The sequence below is a fragment of the Chelonoidis abingdonii genome, chromosome 19 (assembly GCF_003597395.2).
Source record: "Chelonoidis abingdonii isolate Lonesome George chromosome 19, CheloAbing_2.0, whole genome shotgun sequence".
Taxonomy (NCBI): domain Eukaryota; kingdom Metazoa; phylum Chordata; order Testudines; family Testudinidae; genus Chelonoidis; species Chelonoidis abingdonii.
This window is the reverse complement of record NC_133787.1, coordinates 3657861-3682106: the sequence shown is the minus strand read 5'-3', so window position 1 is coordinate 3682106 and position 24246 is coordinate 3657861. Positions and strand designations below refer to the sequence as shown.

General features: G+C 48.2%; 1 protein-coding gene and 1 long non-coding RNA gene across 2 annotated transcripts in view; one reads left to right on the top strand and one right to left on the bottom strand.

Moving 5' to 3' along the window:
• The window catches only part of RANBP10 (RAN binding protein 10), a 161586-nt gene that overhangs the window by 82971 nt on the left and 54369 nt on the right, over nt 1-24246 (top strand).
• Nucleotides 9970-20962, bottom strand: LOC142047933 (uncharacterized). Its single transcript, XR_012657257.1, has 3 exons — nt 19850-20962; nt 16707-19790; nt 9970-12662 (listed from the first exon to the last, which is right to left on the bottom strand). It is a non-coding gene; the product is annotated as an uncharacterized LOC142047933 (long non-coding RNA).

Here is a 24246-nt window from a genome sequence, read left to right as displayed (position 1 = left end):
TAAATGACCTAGTAAACAAGGAGGACAAAGTCCAGGACAATCATTTTTTTTTATGGCATTCAGCTGCTTTCAGTGGAACTGTCAATGCTGATTTTGTGAACGACAGGCCCTGTTGTTTGTCCTTCAATCGGATGGAGATAATGTTATATAGATGGGAGGGTCTCCATGATCCATTCTGTTGCACCTGTGAGACTGCAGTGTCTCTCTGAGCTGACACTTCAAGGCTTCCTGGGGATTGTCCTCATGAACTGAGGTACAGTGGGGTGCTCCAGAGCTTTCCTCAAGTTTGTCTATTGTAATCATTTGAAATATCTAAACATAATTTATGCACAGCGTTGTCAGCATGGAACCTTGTAAAGACAAGAACCTACCTTCCCAGAACACAGGAAAAACTTGTGCTCTGTATTAGACTAGATCCTACTCAGTTTCCTTGCTTTAAATCTCAAGGTAACTCCACTGGAATCAGTAGTTCCTTTGGATTTACATTAACATATCTGAGATCAGAATCTCTTTGGGCGAAGGGAGGCTTTCAAAAAACATTAAAACGTGTTTCAGTGGATGAACCAATAAAATGCCACTACCTAACAGACTAGAGATTGGGCAATACAAACTATGGAAGCTCAAAGTGAAGCTATAGTCTAGATTTTTGCAGGATTCTTTCTTCTGGGCACTTGTCAGACCAGCTCTTCTCCTACGGAAGGGGTAACTAGGCAGAGGCAGAACCATGACTGGTCTACAACAGGTTCTGTGATAGTCTACCATATGTCGAGTGAATTCAAACAATTTCCATATGCCAGTTCTTGCTGAGGTCTCCTGATTTCATGGTACCTAGACTCAAAGCCAGCATGAATGAGATCAGGAACGCTGCAGACAGGTTGTCTAAGTGATGGATGTTCACATTGCCAACATGCTAACTGTAATTTTTAGAACGGCTCTTAAGAAGCTTGAAGAAGTCTGTCTAGTTTTCTTTTTTTCACATTCTAAATCATTGATCATCAAGCATGCTTAATGAAACAGAAACAGGCTGTTTTGTTTCCCAGTTATCTATTAAACTTTAATGCCAACACAAGAGAACATTACTGGGTAAGCAGCATTGCTGGTGTCAGCAAATGCTGCTTTTTATGTTGACTTGTGTGGTGATTTTGTTTTGTGGACCACTGTCCACTAGGGACTGTGACATCACCAGACTCAATTCAGTTGGAGTCCAAACGGAGCTTTGAATGTAGGTCCTTGAAAGTAAAGTGAGTTCACCTCTTAGCCCTGCCTGGTTACCATTTGGATTGAACAGAGACATGTTAGTGTATTGAAATTCATGCTATGCTGCAGACCCTATCATGTTCTGTCCTTTATCTTCCAAGGAAGCCTCTACAGCCTGAATTAATCAGGACAGAAGAATGAAATTTAATACTTGCAATGTAAATTAAAGCACTTGCATTCTTTCTGAGGGAGGATTTTATTAATTTTAAAAGTTTTATTTATTTCTCCTTAACCACAAGCTGCCCCACGTTTGGCTTGTGCTGTTCTGAGTCAGGTAGGGCATGTTTAGAAAACAAGTTAAGTTGCGGTGAATGTGCTCAGGAAATACAGGCACACTGAGATACTCGGTATGAGCCCTGGTAAGATGGATAAAGCCTTTAGGGTGGGATTTTCAAACGTCTTAAGGGAGTTACCCAGTTCCTATTAATTTTAACACTATTTAAAAATGTCACCCTGAATGACTCACTTGCATGTAGCAGCCTTCCTCTAAACCGATCCCAGAATGCTGCCCGCGCATGTGGTGATGGTGGTATAAGAGTTTAATTGGCATTAGATTAGGGCTACCTCGTCTTAGGCATGAGTGAGTTACCGTGCGGAGGTCAAGGGCCGAATATTCCCAGTGTGTACCGTAGGTTACTCTTCTTGCACTGGAGGGGTTGGTGAAGAAGAAAACATGGGAAGTATTGAAAGTTTGCTCAGTGCTTTGGAATGTGAGATGGATTAATTGATGGCGCAGGTAGTCAATCAAGGATGCAAGATGATTGCTCTTTATTTCAGGAATATTCCCGCTGTGTGTACAAGAATTACTCTTGCCACATCCAAGGTGAATTATATCAGCAGTTTAACAGCTCACACCACCACTATAGAAATGTAGGGCTGGAAGGGACCTTGAGAAGTCTGCTAGTCCAACCTCCTGTGCTGAGGCAGGACCAGCCCTAGACCATCCATAACAAGTGGTTGTCTAACCTGTTCTTAAACAATGTGACACTTTAGAACAGAAAGTGAGGAAAAATGCATCACATTTATTCAAAACTGGATGATGAAGTTAAGCAGACAAGATATAATTAAATACATTGGATTTTCCCTAGACTGCTGATTTGCATTCCTACCTCTCTCAAAAAGCTCCATGAGATCTTTGAAAACCAGAGATGGTCAGGACCTGGTTTTGGGGTCTTATTGAAAATGACCCAGTGCCCTGAAACCAGTGGATCAATAGTGATTTTGGGCAAGGGATGCCACTTTCTGTAGAATTTAGGTGTTCCGTGGAGATGTGCTGATCCAACTCAAGCCTCCTCAGACTGAAAGCACAAGGACAGGATGCCAGCACAAGGGCAATGACTTGAAGTATTCAAGGAAAGTCCCCAGCACAGCTATAGCGCTGTAGCAGCGATAGCGTAAACACTTCCCACATCGACTGAAGGGGCTTTCCATCGAGGTAGTAATCCACCTCTGAGTGGCGGTGGCTAAGTCGATGGAAGAATTCTTCTGTCAGCCTAACCACATCTACACCAGGGCTTAGATCTGCATAGCCATGGTGCTCAGGGGTGGGAGTGGCGCAGCCAGGTGAATCTAAATATTAAGTATGGACCAGGGCTAGCTCTTCCCTGTGTCCTGGTAGCAAACCAGTGGAATGTTGAACCCAGTGCCAAATGTCACTGACCTCTAGGAAGCAAAACCAGAAGCTTATTATACTTGACCTTCGCAGCTGTTGATAGAAACATTTGACAGTGGTATTCTTAAATCTGATATCTTGGTTATCACCTAGTGTGGAATCAATTGACAATGTTTGAGGAATCCTCAACCTGTCCTGCTTAAAGATGCTCCTACGGTGATCTGACGACATATTCAGGGCTCAGTTAACTTCAGTCATTAAGCAAGATAAACTGAAATTGCTTCTAAAACACTTTGTCTCTAGACTTAAAACACGACCTCCCCAAACATCCGTTGTACTGAGAGCTGTAAACAAAAGGCTTCACTTTCTCAGTGGTGAGGCACAGTCTTGTCCCATCCTCTGAGCTAGAGGATTTAATCCAAACAGCACCAGCATTGTCCAACTCAGCACAAATCTAGGCACTTGTTAGATTAAAACATGACAAAAGGCTGGGCCCTATGAATAGGGAGTGAGTGGCTATAGCACAGAAGAAATGTAAACTTAATTTCTAAAGTAGGGCAAACAAAACAGCTAAAATGTCCCAGTGTATTCCAGGGGTCTCTGACTAGATTTGAAGTCTTCAGTTGACTGTACTCTAGGGTTTGATTTTCAGACAGGTCTGCAGTTTCCCTGACCCACCTTTGCAGTTTTGGCCTCTCAAATAACCACCTAGTTGCCATAATTAGCAATGTGTGTGGGCACAGATAGCTGCCTTACATACAGCCATGGGAACTCTGGCAGCAGATTAAACATACACTTGACTGCACCATTTCCTGAATATCAAGCGCGCGTGCGCTCTTGCTCGCTCTCTCTCTCACCCCCCCCCCCCTAAATATTTAGGCTGTTCCATAACTATGCAATGTTCCTGTGCATTGCAACTCAGATACTTCCGTTAAAACGTTTCTTTGGTGCATCTAGAACTGTGCCCAAGCCAGCCCCTGAGATATGAACAAGTGCATCCCAAATTTTGGGAAAGTTCAGATTGGAGTCAGAACTTTGCAGTAGAAGTTGGGGAATTTAGAATGAACTTCCCTCCTCCCCCCCCCACACAAAAAAAACAAAACAAAAAACCCCACCAACACATTGTCTCTCACACACTCTTTGTACTATGCCTTTGCGCTGAAGAATAACTGCTCCCTTGTCACTTTGTCCTTGTGTGCCTTGGCGTGTTGCCAGTGGGTGACAGTGCCATTTTGAACTTTCCTCTGAATTTTCAGCCCTCGTCAGTTTAAGCCAATCCCTTAATGCTATTGTAACCTAGTTTTTTATTGTAGGAAGAGAAGGATTTAGCATTGCAAGGGACATGGTAACTTTCCATGTGTTTCACTGCATTTGTTCTGAGGTTGCATTAGCTAGCTCACCAGATAGTCCAGTTAAACAGCATTCTTGACAAGTAGCGCATAATAGTACTGACAATTGAGACAATTTGCCTTTCGCATGATCCTTGTATTCATCTCGGAGCTGCTCAGTTCTGCAAGAAGTCAGGTTTGGTTTTTTTTGCAGCCAGGGAAGCTATGCTGTCCTGGTGCTGGGCTGCCTTCTCTCAGGGCTGATGGTATGCTCCTCCTGTTGCTGATCTTTCTAAAATCACAAACTTCTCTTGTATAATCAGCTGTTTAAAGCTGGGTGCAGCTGTATTTTCAGTGTAAAAGACTGTGACATACATGGTGCAGTTCTGATGTCTCTAACATCATATAGAACTATATTTGGAGTATGGGTCTTGGGATTGCATCCTCTAGGACAGTGGTTCTCAACCCATGGCCTGCTTGTGGCCCAATCAGCACACAGCTGTGGCCCATGTGACCACCTCAGGGCCATTCGGTTAGTATATATGGTGGGGATGTGGCCCACAAAACACACAGAACTGCTCATGCTGCCCACCGTGGTAAATAGGGTGAGACCACTGCTCTAGGGTAACTTGTGTAGTGTTTTTCCTGGCCATTGCGTGTAACAGGCATAGTCTGACCTCAGGACTGGGAGCCCCAAATGCTGAAGTTCTTATTCTAGCTTTGACACTAACTCCCTCTGTCTCTTTGGGCAAGTCCACTGAACTGCCCTGCCTCAGTTTCCTCATCTCTAGAATGGTGGTGGGGGTACTTAGTTGAGATGTATTAGCTAAAATTTGGCATGCCTTGCTTTCTAGCAAAGTATGTGTACGTACAGTAAATATCTGCCCATTTCACTTTTATCTTCTTTTCTATTCGGTAAATATTGCTTTTCTTACGTCTTTTGGATACTGTTGAAATTCAGATATATTCTCTTCTGTCCTGCACACCCGGATACATCAGTACATACACACAATAACAAGTGCCCTGGAACTGTCGGCTGATGGACTAAATGCATTATGAGGCCTTGATACATATTGTGGGGCCTATAGAAATAACGGTTTTTATTTACTTCAACTTCTCATGACTGAAATGGTGAATTTTAAAATATAGAATGCTCCTCAAATGGTTGTAGCTGTTTTAAAGGAAGTCAGTTTTGGACCTTAGCTTTTGATGCATCACTCTGAAATATGTAGGTCTCAGAAGTTTGCTTTTGGCAATAGGTCTAAAAGGATCAAAAATAAGTTGGGAGAGAATTAAAGGGCTAAGTCAGTGATACTCAGATTGAGGCTGTTGAGCGGCAAGTGGCTCTTTAATGCGTCTCCTGCAGCTCTTTGCAGCATGTGATATGAAAATACTTTGTTTGAATCTATAGTACTATAGTAAATTAAACAGTGAATTTACACTGCTGTGGCTCTTTTTGGTAAACCTGATCCCTAATTTGGCTCCAGAACCACTGAGGTCGGAGTATCAGTGGGCTAAGTGACTCAGCAGTGCCTAGGACCTTCCAGATTCTTTCTACTCACTCTTTACTTGCTAGAAATGTGCCAACAGATCCAGTTCCCTTTTTCCATTTTCTACATCATTGATTGCTCCGTTACCTGCTATGGAATTGCAAACAGCTATTAACCCTTCTAGGCAAGGGTAGCTATATAGATTCACTGTCTTACTACGCTAAGTGAATTGAATTTTACACTCTCCCTGATTAGAGCTCCTTGATTATTTTGGCCCCCACTTCTCTTTAGATCAGGGGTTGGCAACCTATGGCATGCGTGCCAAAGGCGGCACACGAGCTGATTTTCAGTAGTACTCACATTGCCCAGGTCCTGGCCACCAGTCCGGGGGGCTCTGCATTTCAATTTAATTTTAAATGAAGCTTCTTAAACATTTTAAAAATCTTATTTACTGTACATACAACAATAGTTTAGTTATATACACCTCTACCCCTATATAACAGTGTCCTCGGAAGCCAAAAAATCTTACCGTGTTATAGGTGAAACCGCGTTATATCGAACTTGGTTTGATCTGCCAGAGTGCGCAGCCCCGCCCCCCCACCCCCCAGAGCACTGCTTTACCGCGCTATAGCCAAATTTGTGTTATATCAAGTCGCATTATATTGGGGTAGAGGTGTATTTTGGGGGGAGGGATAGTTCAGTGTTTTTGAGCATTGTCCTGCTAAACCCAGGGTTGTGAATTCAATCCTTGAGGGGGCCATTTAGGGAACTGGGGTAAAAATCTGTCTGGAGATTGGTCCTGCTTTGAGCAGGGGGTTGGACTAGATGACCTTCTGAGGTCCGTTTCAACCCTAATCTTCTATGATTCTATTATAGACTTATAGAAGGAGACCTTCCAAAAAAAGATTAAAAAATATGACTGGCACACGAAACCTTAAATTAAAGTGAATAAATGAAGACTGGGCTGAAACAGTGCTGAAAGGTTGCTGACCCCTGCTTTGGATGTTTGTATTTCTAAGTAGACCATATATTTCTGTTGAACTGATGAATGAGATGTAGTGTAGCTTGGGTGTTTTGGTGCCTGTGAGCTCCTCCTCCCCTTGTGCTAATCTCACTTACCTTGTTGTGATCCCTGCCTTCTGGTTAGTGACCTAACAAAGGGAGGAGGGAGCAGCATGCACTCATTGAGCTTTGGTGCATGCACTAATAACTCATCTGTCAGCCTGGATCAGATAACTGAAAGTCATCCTCTTGCCAGCAGGCTGTTGGAATTGCTCTGTGACAGGACAGAATGAGCCGTTAAAATAGTCCTGTGCTGGAGAACACCAGCCTTTAGAGAGAACACATAACAGTTGAGAGCAGATTCTGCAAATGGGGAAATTCCTCTGTCTGAATAACCAAATTGGCATGTTGGCTGGCGCTCAGCCTACTTACGGGATGGCTTTGTAGGGGAATGTTTGAAGCCAGCCAGCCTGCCTCTAAAACACACCCAGCTCTCACTCTCCATCCCTGCAAACATTCCGATGGCTCCATCTTGTAGATAGGGAAATGAAGGCCCGGAGAGTTGATGACTTTTCCCAAGGTCACATAGTGAGTCAGTGGCAGAGCCAAGCAAGGAACCTGTCAGTTGTAACTCCTTGTCCCCTAACCAGTAGATCACGCTCTGGGATGTCCATGTAGCTTTGGATCTGTGAGGAGTTTTACAGTATAGGCACTGATGAGAAGGGCAGGGGAAGCCACCTCATTTGGGACTGGGACTTGCATCAGGGTAGTTTGACTCCTTTCTGGAGTCCGTTCTGAGGTTGTCCTGGAAATCAGTGACCTCTTCTCCTTGGCTGTAATACAGATGAAATTATGCAACATGGTTATTGTTGGCACACGTTGAACAGGGCCTTTGAGAATGTTCATGGGCAGGATCACTTTTGGGGTAACTTGAGGTGCATCTGCAATGTGATTTTTTTTCTCTCCTTCCCTGAGGGACAGCATAGTGCTCATGGACTTCATTCTTCCGGTCTAGGGGTCTCAGATTCCCTGTAGTGACATGCCTCCTAATTCATGATCGTGCTCCCTGCCTCCCCTCTGCTGGCTGAAGAAATGTGGCAATTACTGCAATTGCTGTCATGGAGAAGTAACACTAGGAAATACTTAATGGATATTTAACTGCTTTTCATGTAGTTTGGTAGCTAGAAATAGAAAAAGCCAGCCAGCATCATGTGACCGGGGCCATGCTTTGAGACCCACAGCTCTAGGCATTAAGTTCTTTTCAGAAGGGGAGCTGAAGAACAGACTCTACCCTTTTTCTGGACTAGAACATACTGATGTAGGCCTAACTGACCTTGGTGCCCCTGGAATCCTCCTCTTTGCTATGGTCCATGAACAGCATCCAGAATTCTTCCTTGTTTATAGCATCAGATGCTTAACAGTGTAGTCATATGTTCGTATTATCCTGCAGCCCAAACCTCTGGTGGTCTTGCTGATGCAGGCCATTCCCCTCTGCCAAGCAGAACTAGTCTGTGAGACATCTACTGAACGTAGTTTTAATACCCTCAATAAGCCTGTACTTCCAGCTGTAAATCCCTATCCGGGGAGAATACACCTGCTGGTGGTTTGGGCAGTCTCTGTGTTAACTTTAGCTGTTACACCATGTGCCCGGGGGAGCTGGGCAGAGCCTGGACATTCCTGTGAATCTGTTGGGTTGTGCTGTTGTTGAGCTTGTTCGAACAAGGTGGAGAGTTCATTCTGTCACCTGTTCTCAAAAGCCAAGTGACTCAGGCAGGTGGAAAACCAAATCATCTGGTAAACATGTAAATTACCAGGACTTTGAAATTCATTTCTGTAGCAAGGTGGGTGTTAGGGATGCTGTTTAAAATGTTAGCAGAATATTTACAAGGCAAGTAACCCTGCTTGCTCTCACTTCTCTGCAGTAGGAGCTGGAAATTAGAACTGCACATGGAAATTGGTTGGAAGAATAGCCACTTAAAGTTTCGTTTCTTAAAGTGTTTGAGTATTTGTATTTAATTTCCTTGCATCGTGATTCAAGGGTGGCTTGAATTTGGAACAGACTCCAAGTCAGCCCTAGTGGTCGTGTACCTTATTTAGAGAAGGAGCTGCACAAATAATTTTTTTGGAAGAGGAAGGGGTCTAAGGGTCTGGGCCCAGAGATGGTGGATTCGATGGTGTGGATGGAAGTTGCTCTCATTTCAGTTGTCAGTCTTCTCTTGATGATGGATGAAGACCAAATATCCATGTTGTTTCTGTAGATCTGTCAGCTGCCTTTGATACTGAAGAATACAAGAATTTTAGTTATAAATTGGGGACACATCAGTTGGAAGTAACAGAGGACCTCGGAGTATTGGTTGATCACAGGATGACTATGAGCCGCCAATATGATATGGCCATTAAAAAGACTAACGCAGTTTTACGATGCATCAGGCGAGGTATTTCCAGCAAAGATAAGAAGGTGTCAGTACCGTTATACAAGGCACTGGTGAGACCTCATCTGGAATACTGTGTGCAGTTCTGGTCTCCCATGTTTAAAAAGGATGAATTCAAACTGGAACAGGTGCAGAGAAGGGCTACTAGGATGATCCGAGGAATTGAAAACCTGTCTTATGAAAGGAGACTCAAAGAGCTTGGCTTGTTTAGCCTAACCAAAAGAAGGCTGAGGGGGGATATGATGGCTCTTTATAAATATATCAGAGGGATTAATATTAGAGAGGGAGAGGAATTATTTAAGCTTAGTACCAATGTGGACACAAGAACAAATGGATATAAACTGGACACTAGGAAGTTGAGATTTGAAATTAGAAACGAAGGTTTCTAACTATCAGAGGAGTAGTTCTGAACAGCCTCCAAGGGAATAGTAGGGTAAGACACACACATCTGGCTTTAAGACTAAGCTTGATAAGTTTATGAAGGGATGTATGATGGAATGCCTAATTTTGGCAATTAATCAAAGATCAATTGCCAAATATCAGCAGGCAAGTATGCCAGTGGTCTGTGGGATATTAGATGGAGGGTCTGAGTTACTACAGAGAATCTTTTCCTTGGTGCTGGCTGGTGAGTCTTGCCCACATGCCTCAGGGTTTAACTGATCCGCATATTGGGATCGGGAAGGATTTTCCTCTGGGGCAGATTGGCAGAGGCCCTGGAGTTTTTCACCTTCTCTGCAGCATGGGCCCGGGTCACTTGCTGGTGATTCTCTGCAGCTTGAAGTCTTCAAACCACAATTTGAGGACTTCAGTAACTCAGACATAGGTTAGGGGTTTGTTATAGAATTGGATGGGTGAGATTCTGTGGCCTGCATTGTGCAGGAGGTCAGACTAGATGATTATAATGGTCCCTTCTGACCTTAAAGTCTATGAGTCTGATACCCCTGAAATGTCAACATGTCTGCAGACTCTAGAAGTGATAGAGACCCAGCGGTTATCAAACTGTGGGTGGGGACCCCATTTGAATGGGGTTACCAGGGCCAGCATTAGACTTGCTGGGACCCAGGGCTGAAGTCCGCTCTCCATCCCCACGTGGGGCAGTGAGGCTTGGGCTGTGGCCCCCTCTGCCCTCCACCCAGGGCAGTGGGGCTCAGGCTCTCTCCCTGCTTCCCTGGGATCATCTAGTAACTTTGTTGTCAGATGGGGTCACGGTGCAGTGAAGTTTGAGAACCCTGTAGACAGAGGCTATCACTAGAGCAGGGGTCCCCAACGTGGTGCCCGTGGGCGACATGGTGCCTGCTGTGGTGTCTAAGTGCGCCCGTGTACTGACCGGCAGATGAGCATCTGCCAAAATGCTGCCAACAAGCAGCGTCATCCAGAGGTGTCGCCGCCGAAATCGGCGGCGTTTCAGCAGTGATGCCTCTGGATGATGCTGCTTGTTGGCGGTATTTCGGTGACGACGCCTATTGACATTGCTGCTTGTCGCCAGCATTTCGGCGGATGCTCGTCCACCGCCACGGTTCTCTGTGGCTCCTTGTCTGGCATCCACCAGACAAAAAAGGTTGGGGACCACTGCACTAGAATATCTACATGATTGAGTGGCTCTCTGCTTTTCTGTTGGAGAAGCTGGAAGCAGCATTGGACAATTGCTAATCTCCCCAGAGACGATGCTAATGGGGTGCTGCAGGTTCACGTCTCATGTTTAATGTGCATGCAAGGCTGCTAAAGGTTAGTGTGAGGATCTTGATTGCACCATTATGGTTTTAAACGTCAGGCACTGGATTTATTTTCGTCCAGATGGGCTAAAGGGGTCACATTCAATTCCAATACTTGATGGAGCCCATGTTGTTCAGGGAGGGAGAGAGATTGGGGGAGAAGGTAAGTGTCCGTCCACCTGTCCTCTCTAGTTTAAACCATCTCTTTGGTGAGGTGTGTCTATTTTTGTATGATCACTGTAACCCATTAAACAGCCAGCTGTTAAAAACTGAAGGGAGAAAACTAAACTTGGAGAAATTGACTCTTTCATTAACGCCCTGCATACCCAAGAGCCCTGATACATCCCTGGGCCCAGTGGGAAATAGAGGTCTAAGTTCCCCCACTTGTTGTTCTCAGTCCTGGCCCAGTGTCAGAAAAGCACAGTAGATTGAAGCAACTTTTAATGTACAGTTCCTTGATCAGTGTTTGTGTACCCCATTAGTTCATATCAGTGATAGAAAGCATTGCTCTCCAGCCCAGTCAGGTTACAAGATACCCATCTGTGAAGTCCTGTCAGGCTGATAACTGTTCTTTTAACTTGATTTTGACACAACTTTATCAATCACATGCTGGTGATTGGCATGATGTGGCTCAAGGCTGGGAAGTCATATCAGTTGCCAGGACTAGAGGTGTTTTGGGACCATTACAAAAGCTTGCAGGGCTTGTAACCTCTTCCAGTCTCTGGCTCCGGAAGAGAAACTTTCAGTCATTGGTGCGACTGCCAGGGGCATGCCTCTAAAAACATTGCAACTGATTCTCCAAACTGCCTTAGATACCAAAGTAGAAGAGACACATGGCAGGTGTAACAAAGAGCAGGCATATACTGGAGAGAACCCCAAGGAAAGTTAGAGATAAAGGGACATACAGCAGAGGTGATAGAATACCCAACATATCCCCAGCTAGAAACAGCCCACAGGGGTGTACCATAGGGCAGGTGATCAATCAGCTTCAACGTGGAGGAGACCCATGTGAAATCTCCAGGACCCAGCATTCACTGCTCCCCATTGGTGCAAGCGGTCTCCTTGGGCAGCAGCTACGCATTAAAGATGAGGGATGTTCTGGGGCTGGTGACCTCTGTCATATTTCTTGGCAGTGGACTAGTGATTTTTATATGCACATGTGAGTCGGGCCCTAACAACTCAAGGCTCCCTGTTTAATGGGAAGTAAAAATTGGAAGTTGAGGAGCAGAACCAAGAAGGGAGCTCCCGGTATGTGGGGTTCATTTTCTAGGCTCTAAGAGACTGGGACGTTTTGTTCTGAACAAGCTGTGAGTTATTTCTGTAGCTTTCCTAGCAAGGTGGAGGATCCTGCTGCTCTGCCAGCCCAAGCGATCCACTGGAGCAGCATGCTCACAGGATATATTTAGCCCTTGATGGCTTGTATGAGGCTTGTGTAACATGACACTGATATACAGCCTTGCTTGGAATCTGTGTGGTTTACATAAAAAAGGAAAAAAGTATCTCCAGTGTTCAGCTGAGCATAAATCTGCCTGTTCTATGAATACAAGACTCCTCTATTCATATGAGGAGGCCTTCTCTGCAGCTGCTGAAATGGGGACTTTCACATGTGCCCTGTGGTTTTCCCGTCCAATGCACAGGTGCTTTTCTTGGCTCTGGCTGTCAGGAATCTTGAATCTGGTTGTGCAGAAGGCAGGTCTTTACTTGGGTTGTGTCCCTTTCCCAGTCTCCCTATGCCTTGAGACTTTATCTATCCATTTCTAGATGTGGAATCAGGAATGTTCAGACCCTCCAGGGCTTAGTTTGCCTGTGCATGCAGGCATAGGGCTTGTCTACACTTACAGTTTTGCAGCGCTGGCCGTTACAGCTGTGGTCGTACAGCTGTGTACGGCCAGCGCTGCAGTGTGTCCACACTGACAGCGACCAGCGCTGCAGTGTGTCCACACTTGCACCAGTTGCAGCGCTGTTGTGAGGTGTGCATTGTGGGAGCACTATCCACAGGGCACCTCGTCCCCAATTTGGTGGGGGTTGTGGGAGGGGACGGAAGGGTGGGTCTATCCGCTTCCTGTTCCAAACCCGTGGGCATCGCTTCCTTTCAGCCGTTTGGTGCCTTGATTCTGCCTGCGTGTGATTTCAGGAAGAATGGAGCCGAGCTGTTAGGAATTTGTGCTGATGTTGCCAGCACATCCCGTTGGCGTTATCTATTCCTTATGCTCAAAGTGACAGTGAGAGCTCAATGATGAAATAGATGTGCTGACACTGCTGACACTAAATTTGCTTGTGGCAGTAACGGACGTGCTCTGCAGCGTGGAACCGCCTTTGGCTCGGGAACAAGTACTGAGTGGTGGGATCACATCGCTGCAAGTCTGGGATGACGAGCAGTGGTGCAGAACTTTAGGATGCGAAAAGCCACTTCTGGGAGCTGTGGCTGAGCTCGCCCAACCCTGCGGCGCACGGACACGAACTGAGGGCTCCTGTAGTGGGAGAAGCGAGTGGCTATTGCAGTCTGGAAGTGGCAACTCCAGACAGTACCGATCGGTCGCAAACCAGTTTGGAGTGGGAAAGTCGACCGTTGGAATAGTGGTGTGATGCAGTATGCAGGGCCATATCGCATCCTGTTCAGACGAACCGTGACTCTGTGGGAATGTGCAGGACATTGTGGATGGCTTTGCCCAATGGTTTCCCTAACTGTGGAGGGGCAATAGTGGAGGCATATTTCCTATTCTGGCACACCCCACCTGGCATCCGAGTACATTAATCGGAAGGGGTATTTCTCAATGGTTCTCAGGCAATTGTGGATCACCGTGGGCGTTTCACTGGACATTTACACAAGGGATGGCCTGGAAAGGTGCATGATGCACGACTTTTGACAGTTGGCCTGTTCAGGGAAGCTGCAGGGGCGGATTTTTTTCCCAGACCGTAGATCACAGTTGGGACGTCGAAATGCCCATTGTGTCCTTGGGAGACCGCTTATCCGTTAATGCCTTGTCATGAAACCGTATACAGGGAAGTGACAGGAGCAAGGACCGGTTCAACTACAGGCTGAGCCGGTGCAGAATGACTGTGGAGTTTTGCTTTTGGCCGTTTGAAGGGGGATGGAGAAGTCTCTTACGGGAGCTACACGTGTTGGAAGGGCATCCCAGCGATTATACACGCGTGCTGTATCCTCCATAATATTTGTGAAGGGAAGGGTGAAACTTCAGTGACGAATGGCCTCGAGGTTCAACGCTGGAGGCTGAATTTGCCAGCCAGAGAGCAGGGCTAATAGAGAGGCCCAGCACACGTGCTTCAAGGATCAGGATGCCTTAAAGGAGCTTTGAGGCTGCAGCCAACAGTAGTGGGGTGCCTTCACTGCAGTTAAGAGCATTGGTCACAGCATTACTTGCGTGGTTTCATTGATTTGCGAGTTCCTATTTTTTACTTGTAGAAGATGTTTTAAAACAGTTTTTCCTGTAATAAATTAAATAAAAACAAGTGAATAAAAGGACAGAATCCTTTATTAAAATACATACAATATACAGGAAGGGGGGTACGTAGGTGATAGCATTACACTCCGGTTTGATTTGTGTCTTCTTGAGGCTCTGCATGCCTGCTGGCCTGGCAATGCCTGATTGCTGCTGCTTGTGCCTGCCCTGTCTCAGCTTGGGGCTTCCTTGTGCACTTGGGATTAATGCTGCATTGGTGGATGGGTGGCTGTTGAGTGATTGGTAACGGTGTAGTTATCAGGCTGTGAGTGTGACGTATTGGTGTTGGGAGTTTTGTGTTGGTAATCACAGATGCATGAGAGGGTGTTTGAACGAACATTGGAGCACCATGTGCTGAGTTTTGGGATGGCTGGGATCCCGGTTAGTGGTCTGCTGGCATGTCTACCATTGTCTGAACACATCATTGAACCGGGCTCGTGGGGGGAGGGAGGTCAGGCTGGTCCCTGTCTGCTTTTTCGTACCGCGTGGCAGGGGGGTTCAGAACCAGGTGCTGGGAAAAAGAGTCACAGAGAAAATTCCCGTCCCAGAGAGAGCAGCCAGTGGCCCTGATACAGAAAAGGTAGGACAGGCTGGTTTAGCACACCAGGACATCAGCAAAGTGCATTTGTTCGACATTTTATGAATGGTGGGGGGGCAGAGCAGGGGGCCTTCCCGAGTCACAGCGAGATGACCCTTCAGCTGCCCCCGGCTTTGTCTCTTTCCGGGCCAGCAGGCACCTGGTTGTTCTCCAGACCTGTCTGGCTATTCCTTGCATGTTGCAGGGGCGTCAGTTACCACCTTGGGGTAGGTGATCGGCATTCTCTGAGCGTCGGCGATCAACCCTGCCTCGGTAGGGGTCGCTGCACCTTATTTGCATCACTAGCTATCGAGTCGCACGAGGGGGAAACTGGCACACACTCTCAGAGACAGTTTGGAGAACATTCCCACTTTTCTGGGTGATGCCTCACCCAGGGCGGGGAATGCAAGGAACTGGGTTAGTTGCTGGCAGCTGGGAGCATGAGGACTCTTGCCCCCGGAGCTCAACCCCGCCTGCTGCAGCCGCCCTGGCAGCTCGGTGTGGGGTTGCCAGTTGGAAAGAGGGAGTCAGCGCGAAGCACGGGCAAGCCTATCGGGGGGACACCCCGACCCAACTGGGATGGAGAAGGCCTGGTGCGTGCTCCCAGTCTGGGTGTGGGGGAGCTGCAGCGCGTCAGGCCTTGGGTCACACGGTGTCTGGGGGAGCCCCAGCCTCTCGGCGCTGGGAGTGGAACCTCAGAGCACCGGCCCCTGAAGAGTGCAGCTGGACGGGGACTGGGGTGAGTGACCGCCAGCGCTCGAGGAACCTGGTGTCGGAGCAGAAGTTACAGCTGCCGCTGGGGGTTCATTCAGAGCCAGAGCTTGTCGGACACCGCATTAGAGCCCAGTCTTGAGCTCCGGCAAGCCCACCTCCGCGGAGTCCGGCAAGCCGCGCTCTCCTGCCTCCCGGCCGAGCTCCCGGAGACGCCGCTCTCCTGCTGAGCATGGCAAGCCCTGACTCTCCCCGCGTCTCAGCGGTTGGAGCGTGGCAGAGCCCCGCTCTTCCACCGCCCCGGAGCTCGCGGCAAGCCCCCGCTCTTCTCCGGCTGAGAGCGTCGGCAACCACCCCGAGCTCGGCCTCCCCACCCAGGCGGAGGCTCGGCAAGCCCCGCCTCCCCCTCCCGGCCGGGCTCCGTGGCACCCCCGCTCCGGCGGAGCTCGCGCAAGCCCGCTCTCGCGCCGGAGTCCGCAAGCCGCCTCCCGGCAGAGTCCGCAGCCGCTTAACCGCTCTCCTGCGGAGCGCGGCAAAACCCTTCCATGGCCGGAGCTCGACAAGCCGCTTCTCCGGTGGGAAGCTCCGACAAGCCCGCTCTCCCACTCTCCGGCTGGAGCGTGGCAAGCCCCGCTCTCCCCGCGGGCTCCGGCAAGCCCTGCCTCTCCCGCCGGAGCGCGGCAACCCCTTCCGGCGCGAGCTCGGCAAGCCCGCTCCCCCCTCTCCGGGGCGCGGCAGCCGCGCGCTCTTACCGCTGGGCGTGGCCCGCTCTTCCGGGCAAAAGCCCCGCTCTCGGAGCGGGCCGCTCCGGCGAGTCCCGCTCTCCCTCCCTTCCAGGCTCTGCAGCCCAGGGCTGGAGTGCTAGCGCTGACCAGAGAGGCTGAAAAGGAATGCTGGGATAAGTCCTGTGGAGGCCAGAAAACGCTGGTGAGTGTCTTGGGCCTGATCACCAGCTGTCTCGCAACACGGTCATGCCAGGACACACGGTGTACAGACAAGCGCTGCAAACAGGAGTTGCAGCGCTGGCTGAGCTTTTAAGTGTAGCACCTGCTAAGTTGCAGCGCTGTAACCCCTCACAGCCGCTGCAACTTTGCAAGTGCTAGCAAGGCCATTAGGCTTTGTACCAGAGTCTCAAAAATATTAGTTAGGAGAACCTCGGAGTCATCTAGTCCAACTCCCTGCTCAAAGCAGGCCAAGCACACTAATCCTCCCAGCATTTAGGCTTTGTCAAGCAGTGACATAAAACCTTCAAGGATGGAGATTCCACCACCTCTAGGTAACCCATTCCAGTGCTTCACCACCCTTCGAGTGAAAGGTTTCCTAATATCCAATTTAGACCTCCTTCCACTGAACTTGAGATACAAATGCCTCGTTGTTTCTGATCATTTCTGCAACACTGAGAACAGTTCCGAGCGTCCCCTTCTTGGACCCTCCCATTCCAGGCTAGTTGAAGGCTGCTGTCAAATCCCCCCTCACTCTTCTCTTTTGCAGACTAAATAACCCCAGTTCCCTCAGCCTCTCCTCATAAGTCATGTGCCCCAGCCCCTTAATCATTTTTGTTGCCCTCCGCTGGGCTCTCTCCAGTTTGCCCACATCCCTTCTATAATGGGGGGATCAAAACTGGATGCGATATTCCAAATGTGACCTCACCAGTGTCAAATAGAGGAAAATTATTTCTTCCCTCAATCTGCTGGCAGTGCTCCTCCTAATACAGCCCAATATGCTGTTGGCCTTCTTGGCAACGAGGGCACACTGCTGACTTATATCCAGTTTCTCGACCACTGTAATCCCGAGGTCCTTTTCTGCAGAACTTCTGCTTAGCCAGTTGGTCCCCAGCCTGTAGCAATGCATGGGATTCTTTTTTCCTAAGTGCAAGACTCTGCACTTGTGCTTGTTGAACCTAATCAGATTTCTTTTGGCCCAATCCTCCAATTTGTCTAGGTGACTCTGGACCCTATCGCTACCCTCCAGCCTATCTACCTTCCCCCCAGTTTATTGTCATCTGCAAACTTGCTGAAGGTGCAGTCAATCCCATCATCCAGATTATTGATCAAGATGTTGAACAAAACCGGCTCCAGGACCAACCCCTGGGGCACTCCAATTGATACCGGCTGCCAACTAGACACGGAGCCATTGATCACTGCCCGTTGAGCCCGACAATCTAGCCAGCTTTCTGTCCACCTCATAGTCCATTAATCCAGTCCATACTTTTTGAATTTGCTGGCAAGAATACTGTGGGAGGCCATATTAAAAGCTTTGCTGAAGTCAAGATATATCATGTCCACCACTTTCCCCATATCCACAAATCCAGTTATCTTGTCATAGAAGGCAGTCAGGTTGGTCAAGCATGACTAGCCCTTGGTGAATCCATATTGCCTGTTCCTGATCACCTTCCTCTCCTCCAAATGCTTCAAAATGGATTTCTTGAGGACCTGCTTCATGATTTTGTTGGGGACTGAGGTGAGCCTGACCAGTCTAGTTCTCTGGATTCTCTTTCCTATGTTTGCCTTTTCCCAATCATCCAGGACCTCCCCCGATTGCCACGAATTTTCAAAGAGAGTGGCCAGTGGCTCTGCAATTACATCAGCCGACTCCCTCAGCACCCTTGGATGCATTAAATCTGGACCCATGGATTTATGCACGTCCAGCTTATCTAAATAGTCTTTATCCTGTTCTTTCACCACTGAGGGCTGCTCTCCTACTCCCCTTACTGTGTTGCCTAATGCAGTAGTCTGGGAGCTACTCTTGTCTGTGAAAACCAAGCCAAAAAAAGCATTGAGTACTTCAGCTTTTTCCACAGTATGTGTCACTAGGTTGCCTCCCTCCCCTCAGTAAGGGTCCCACACTTTCCCATACCACTTCTTGTTGCTAACATATCTGTAGAAACCCTTCTTGTTATCCTTCACGTCCCTTGCTAGCTGCAACTCCAGTTGTGCCTTTGCCTTCCTGATTACACGCCTGCGTGCTCGAGCAATATTTTTATACTCTTCCCTAGTCACCTGTCCAAATTTCCACTTCTTGTAAGCCTCCTTTTTGAGTTTAAGCTCACTGAAGATTTCACTGTTAAGCCATGCTGGTCGCCTGCCATATTTGCTATTCTTTTTGCACTTTGGGGTGGTTTGTTCCTGCTCCCTCAGTAAGGCTTCTTTAAAATATAGCCAGATCTTCTGGACTCCTTGCCCCCTCATATTAGCTTCCCAGGGGATCCTGCTCATCAGTTCCCTAAGGGAGTTAAAGTCTGCTTTTCTGAAGTCCAGGCTCCGTATTTTGTTACTCTTCTTTCTTCCTTTTGTGAGGATCCTGAACTCGGCCATCTCATGGTCACTGCTGCCCAGATTGCCACCTGCTACTTCTTCCCCAGTCAATTCTTCCCTGTTTGTAAGCAGCAGATCAAGAGGAGCATGACCCCTAGTCGGTTGCTCCAGCACTTGTACCAGGAAGTTGTCTCCAACACTCTCCAAAAACTTCCTGGATTGTATGTGTATTGCTCTCCCAGCGGATGTCAGGGTGATTGAAGTCCCCCATTAGAACCAGGGCCTATGATCTGGAAACTTCAGTTAAAGTTTTGGACACTTCAGTTAAAGTGTCCGAAAAAAGCTCCCTCTGTATCATCCTTCTGATCCGGTGGTCTGTAGCACATGCCCACCACAACGTCATCTTTGTTGCTCTCGCCTCTAAACTTAACCCAACAACTCTCAACAGGCTTTTCTCCAGTTTCATGCTGGAGCTCTGAGCACTCATACCACTCTCTTACATACAATGCAACTCCTCCACCTTTCCTCCTGTACCTGTCCTTTCTGAACAGTTTATATCCATCCATGACGGTGCTCCAGTCATGTGAACTGCCCCACCAAGTTTCTGTTGTTCCAATCACATCATAGTTCCTTGATTGTGCCAGGACTTCCAATTCTTCCTGCTTGTTTCTCAGCCTTCTTGCATTCATGTACATGCACCTAAGATAACTAGTCGATTGCCCTACTTTCTCAGTATGAATCAGGAGGCTTTCCACCTTGTACCCTCCTCCTTGTGTGTCCTCCCAGTATCCCACTTCCCCACTTACCTCTGGGTTTAGCTCACCATCCCCCCGGCGAACCTAGTTTAAAGCCCTCCTCATTAGGTTAGTAAGCCTGCCTGTGAAGATGCTCTTCCCTCTCTTCGTTAGGTGGATCCCATCTCTTCCTAGCAGTCGTCCTTCCCAGAACAACATCCTATGGTCGAAGAATCCAAAGTCCTCTCTCCGACACCACCTACATAACCATGCTTTCACCTCCACGATTCGACAGTCCCTACCTGGGCCTTTGCCTTCAACAGGGAGGATGGACGAGAAGACGACCTGCGTCTTAAACTCCTGTATCCTTCTTCCCAGAGCCATGTAGCATGCAATGATCTGCTAAAGATCATTCCTGGAAATATCATTGGTGCCCACATAGAGAAGTAGGAACGGGGTGGTGGTCCGAGGTCTTGATCAGTCTCAGCAAACACTCCGTCACATCCTGGATTCTAGCTCCAGGGAAGCAGCACACTTCTTGAGTCTCCCAGTCTGGTCGGCAGATGGATGACTCCTCATCTTGGGAGTGGTGGTCCTGGAATCGCCATCTCTAGGACAATGCATCCCATGCCTTTTGGCTGATGGGATCTCCTTCTGATCCCTTTTGGAAGAGGGCTCTTCCAAATCCTTCTCCACAGTAGTACCTGTGCAGAGAGTCTGGAAATGGTTGTGCACCTCTTTCTGCATTGGGGGTACATAGGTTCTCCTCTTTCTTCCTCTGGAGGTCACATGCTGCCAATATTCTTCCCTGCTCTGCTCTGCAGTCTCTGATTCTTCAGCACATTTTGCTTCCAGAACCAAACACTGACACTTCTATCCAGAAAATCTTCATTTTCTCTGAGGCAACCCAAGGTTGATACTTGGTTCTCTGGTCCTCTGACCTTCTCTTCCAATATACAGACCAGCTTGCCCTTCATACAGAGAAAGTCACTTCTGTCCTATGGGAGAAAGACACACATGGCACATTCTGAGCAGGTCACAACAGCTGAGCGCTCATTATCCACGTCTTCCTTCTAAGAGGCTCCTCAGATGTTGTATGTACTGCTCCAAGGAGCCTGAAAGGCAGAAACACTGTGTGAACTCCCAGGAACTCTCCCTCTGTTTGCCTGTCCTCTGTTCGCTGTCCTAGGCTGTCAAATTGTTGTGCCCCTTTTGTTTAATGTTTGGCTGGTCATTGATCGCAGTTGGGATGGCAGAGGGGAGAGCTAATGTTTGTCCTTATCTGGCAGTCCAGCTGCCCAAATTGTATTACGTGGGTATTCTTCTCTTTGCTTTCCTCTGTGCTGTGTCCTGTTGGCACTGCTTCCCTGTGTTCTGTACCTTCTAGTAAGTAAATACATCTCTGGATTTGGACCAAAAACATTTGGGCTCTGCGTCAGAGACCTCGTGCCACTTTATCTACAGAAACAGCCTGATAATGATGATGAGATTCCTTTCTCAATGTCCCCAAACTCGGGAAGGGCAGGGGAGAAGAGATTTATGCTTTGCATTCAAGTTGGCATTTCTGAAGTGCCTGCTGGCAGCAGCTCTGAGCATCTGACTAGAGCTGGTCATGCCACTTTAAACAGCGTAATTAATTTCTCTTAAATAATATCCTCCTCCTTTGATTGTTAAACCAGTAGAATAGCTGATTGGAAACTGTTTTTTCCCTGCATTGGGCTCTTCTTTTGCTGTGCTACTTGTAACTTACAAACTTTGTTACCAGTTAATAGCCAGACAGAATCTTTTCCCCCATGGGACTGGTTCAGACCCTTCTCTAAGTGTGTCACGGTAGGGGCCTGGCCTTTGTTACACCTGCCACTGTGAATCTTTCTCATTTCCTTCTTCTCCGTGTAGCCCAGGCCTCTCCCTCCCTTTGCAGAGGCAGAAGGTGCATCTCCCAGGCGAGTGTCATGTGTGGCCCTTGTGAATTACTACTGTATCGTTTATCTGCGATGTGTCTATGCTTACTAAAATCCCAAGAGTATGTTAAGATATGAGGCTACAGATAAAGGAATGATGAGGCAGAGAATCAGGGCAGGGAAACTGCCTATGTGTGTTTTTTAAATGGCACAAAATTCCCACTTCCTGGCTTGTAAAACAAATGATTCAAGCAGGAAAATCCTGAAGCCTGATCACCCCTGCACTCCTGTGCCGCATCAGTTCCCCAGGCAGGATCAGATGTGTTCATGTGGGGTTGGGTCACTTCAGTTCATTCTCCTGCTGCTTATCTTGTTGAGGATGCTGTAGCATGGCTAGTTTGCAGGTGGAGAGGCGGCGGTGGTGGTCTGTGCTACAGGGAATGGGGTAGAAAGGAAGAGAGGGAGATGCATGAAATCCAGGGACAAGAAAGAATCTGAAGGAGACAAGGGAAAGTGAGGGAAAGAAGTGGAAATGGTAAGAGAGGAGAAAGGAGCTGAAGGTCTCTTAGCCCATTGTTGCCTGAAAGTGTCTGGGAGGAAAGAAGAAGTCCTGCATGAATGAAACAGAGTTATAGGGGGAGCTGTAGTAATTCTTATACTGAGGTTGTGTGACACTTCTCATTATAACTGATTAATGCCTTTGTGCAGAAACTCCAGCACCCCAATGCTAGAAGCAGTCCTTTGAAATTTGGCGGGGGGAGAAGTCCTGGAACTGCAGGAAGTGCCTTTTTCTTTGTCCCATTAAGTTTTGTTCTGGGGTGGCTGAGAGATCAGTAAGTGAAATAATAATTTCCCTTGTCTCACTTGCATTTGTCCGGGAACTTTTGGTAGTCTGCTGAAATACCAGAACGCACAGATGTTCCAGAGTCCCCGCCCTGCTGCAGGAACTACCCACGCGGGGAACACCTGGGAGCTGCTAGAGATGCTGTAGCAGCAAGAGTTGAAGGGGGAGCTGAGCAGGGCTCCCTGTTATGCTTTTGGACCCAGGACATGGCAGCAACAGTTAGTCCCCATCTCTGGGGGCCCCACATGGGGTGGTAGCTCCAAGAGGAGCGGCCTGGGCCAGGCTTCCCAGCATATGGTGCCAGCAGCTTATCCCCGCTTTAGGATAACAGCCCTTCCCTCACTGTCAGCTAATGCAATTAGTGCTGTAGCTCCGGTACTCAGAGATCAGTGCTGAAGGTTCAGGCATCAAACTCTGATGCTTGATGTCAGGGGATTGCTACACTTTTACCTGGTGGAATTCGTTTTCAAAAACTGCATTTAAAATGTCGTTTAGGTTGCAAAGTCAAGCTCTAGAAAGTGCCAGATTTAAATTTTCCCATGTAACCTTCATTCTGCCTCCAGTGCATTATGATACAGTTATTTGGTCTTTCCACAGGACCCGTGTCATTCACTGCACAGGCTGGATGCACAAGCTGACCAAATTAAAGTTGCACAGACAACCATAAACCGAGTGTTTCCTAACTTTTAACTGCTTAGCTTTCTTTTAACAGTACTTCTGTGGGTATTTACTTTATACACACACAGCATGCCCTGTGCTCTCGCATTTATCTTCCTGTGCCAGAAGGCATGAGAGAACTCAGAGCAAGTCATCTCCCAGCCCTCTGCCTAGTGTTTATCTCTGTTTGGAGTGAACACCTACCACATAGAACAGGGGTGGGCAAACTGCCACATTGGGGTTGCAAAACTGTATGGAGGGCCCCTTCCCGCCCTCTCCCCCCCCTTCCCCTGACTGCCCCCCTCAGAACCCCTGACCCATCCAACCCCCCTGCTCCTTGTCCCCTAACTGCCCCCTCCCGGGACCCCTGCCACTGACTGCCCCCCTGGGACCCCACCCCCTATCCAACCACCCCGCTCCCTGTCCTCTAACTGCTCTGACCCCTGACAGGCCCCTGGGACTCCCATGCTTATCCAACCACCACCCTCGTTCCCTGTCCCCTGACCACTCCCCACCCCGAACCTCTGCCTCATCCAACTGCTCCATGTCCCCTGGAACCCCCTGCCCCTTATCCAACCCCCAGACCCCTTACCATGCTGCTCAGAGCAACATGTTTAGCCACCATGCCGCCTGGCCGGAGCCAGACATGCTGCCCTCCATCTGCTCAGAGCTCTGCCCGCATGGCACCATGGCTGTGGGAGAAGGGGGACAGCAGGAGAGGGACCAGGGACTAGCGTCCCCAGCCGGGAGCTCAAGGGCTTGGCAGGACGGTCCCAGAGGCCGTAGTTTGCCCACCTCTGACATAGAACAATTCTGTGTTCTGACATAAGAACAGTCACATGGGGTCAGACCAAGGGTCTATCTAGCCCAGTATCCTGTCTTCCAACAGTGACCAGTGCCAGGTGCTTCAGAGGGGATGAACAGAACAGGACAATTATCAAGTGATCTGTCCCCTGTTGTCTAGTTCCAACATCTGGCAGTCAGAGGCTTAACCACCTTGGCTAATAGGTCCATCATGGCTATCTTCCATGAACTTTGCTAATTCTTTCTTGAACCCAGTTATACTTCTGGCCTTCACAACATTTCACAGGGCTTTGATAGCTATCTATAAGGGATGGTCCTGATTACCACCTCAATAATTCTCTAATATGTCCATAAAGGTTGATTTAGGTCACTTAGGCTGCTGGTTGCTTAATCCTGGCTGATTTAGTGTCACAGCATATAACACTCCAGAAAGCCTCAAGGGCAGAAACATTGTATCCCCAACTCTCCCA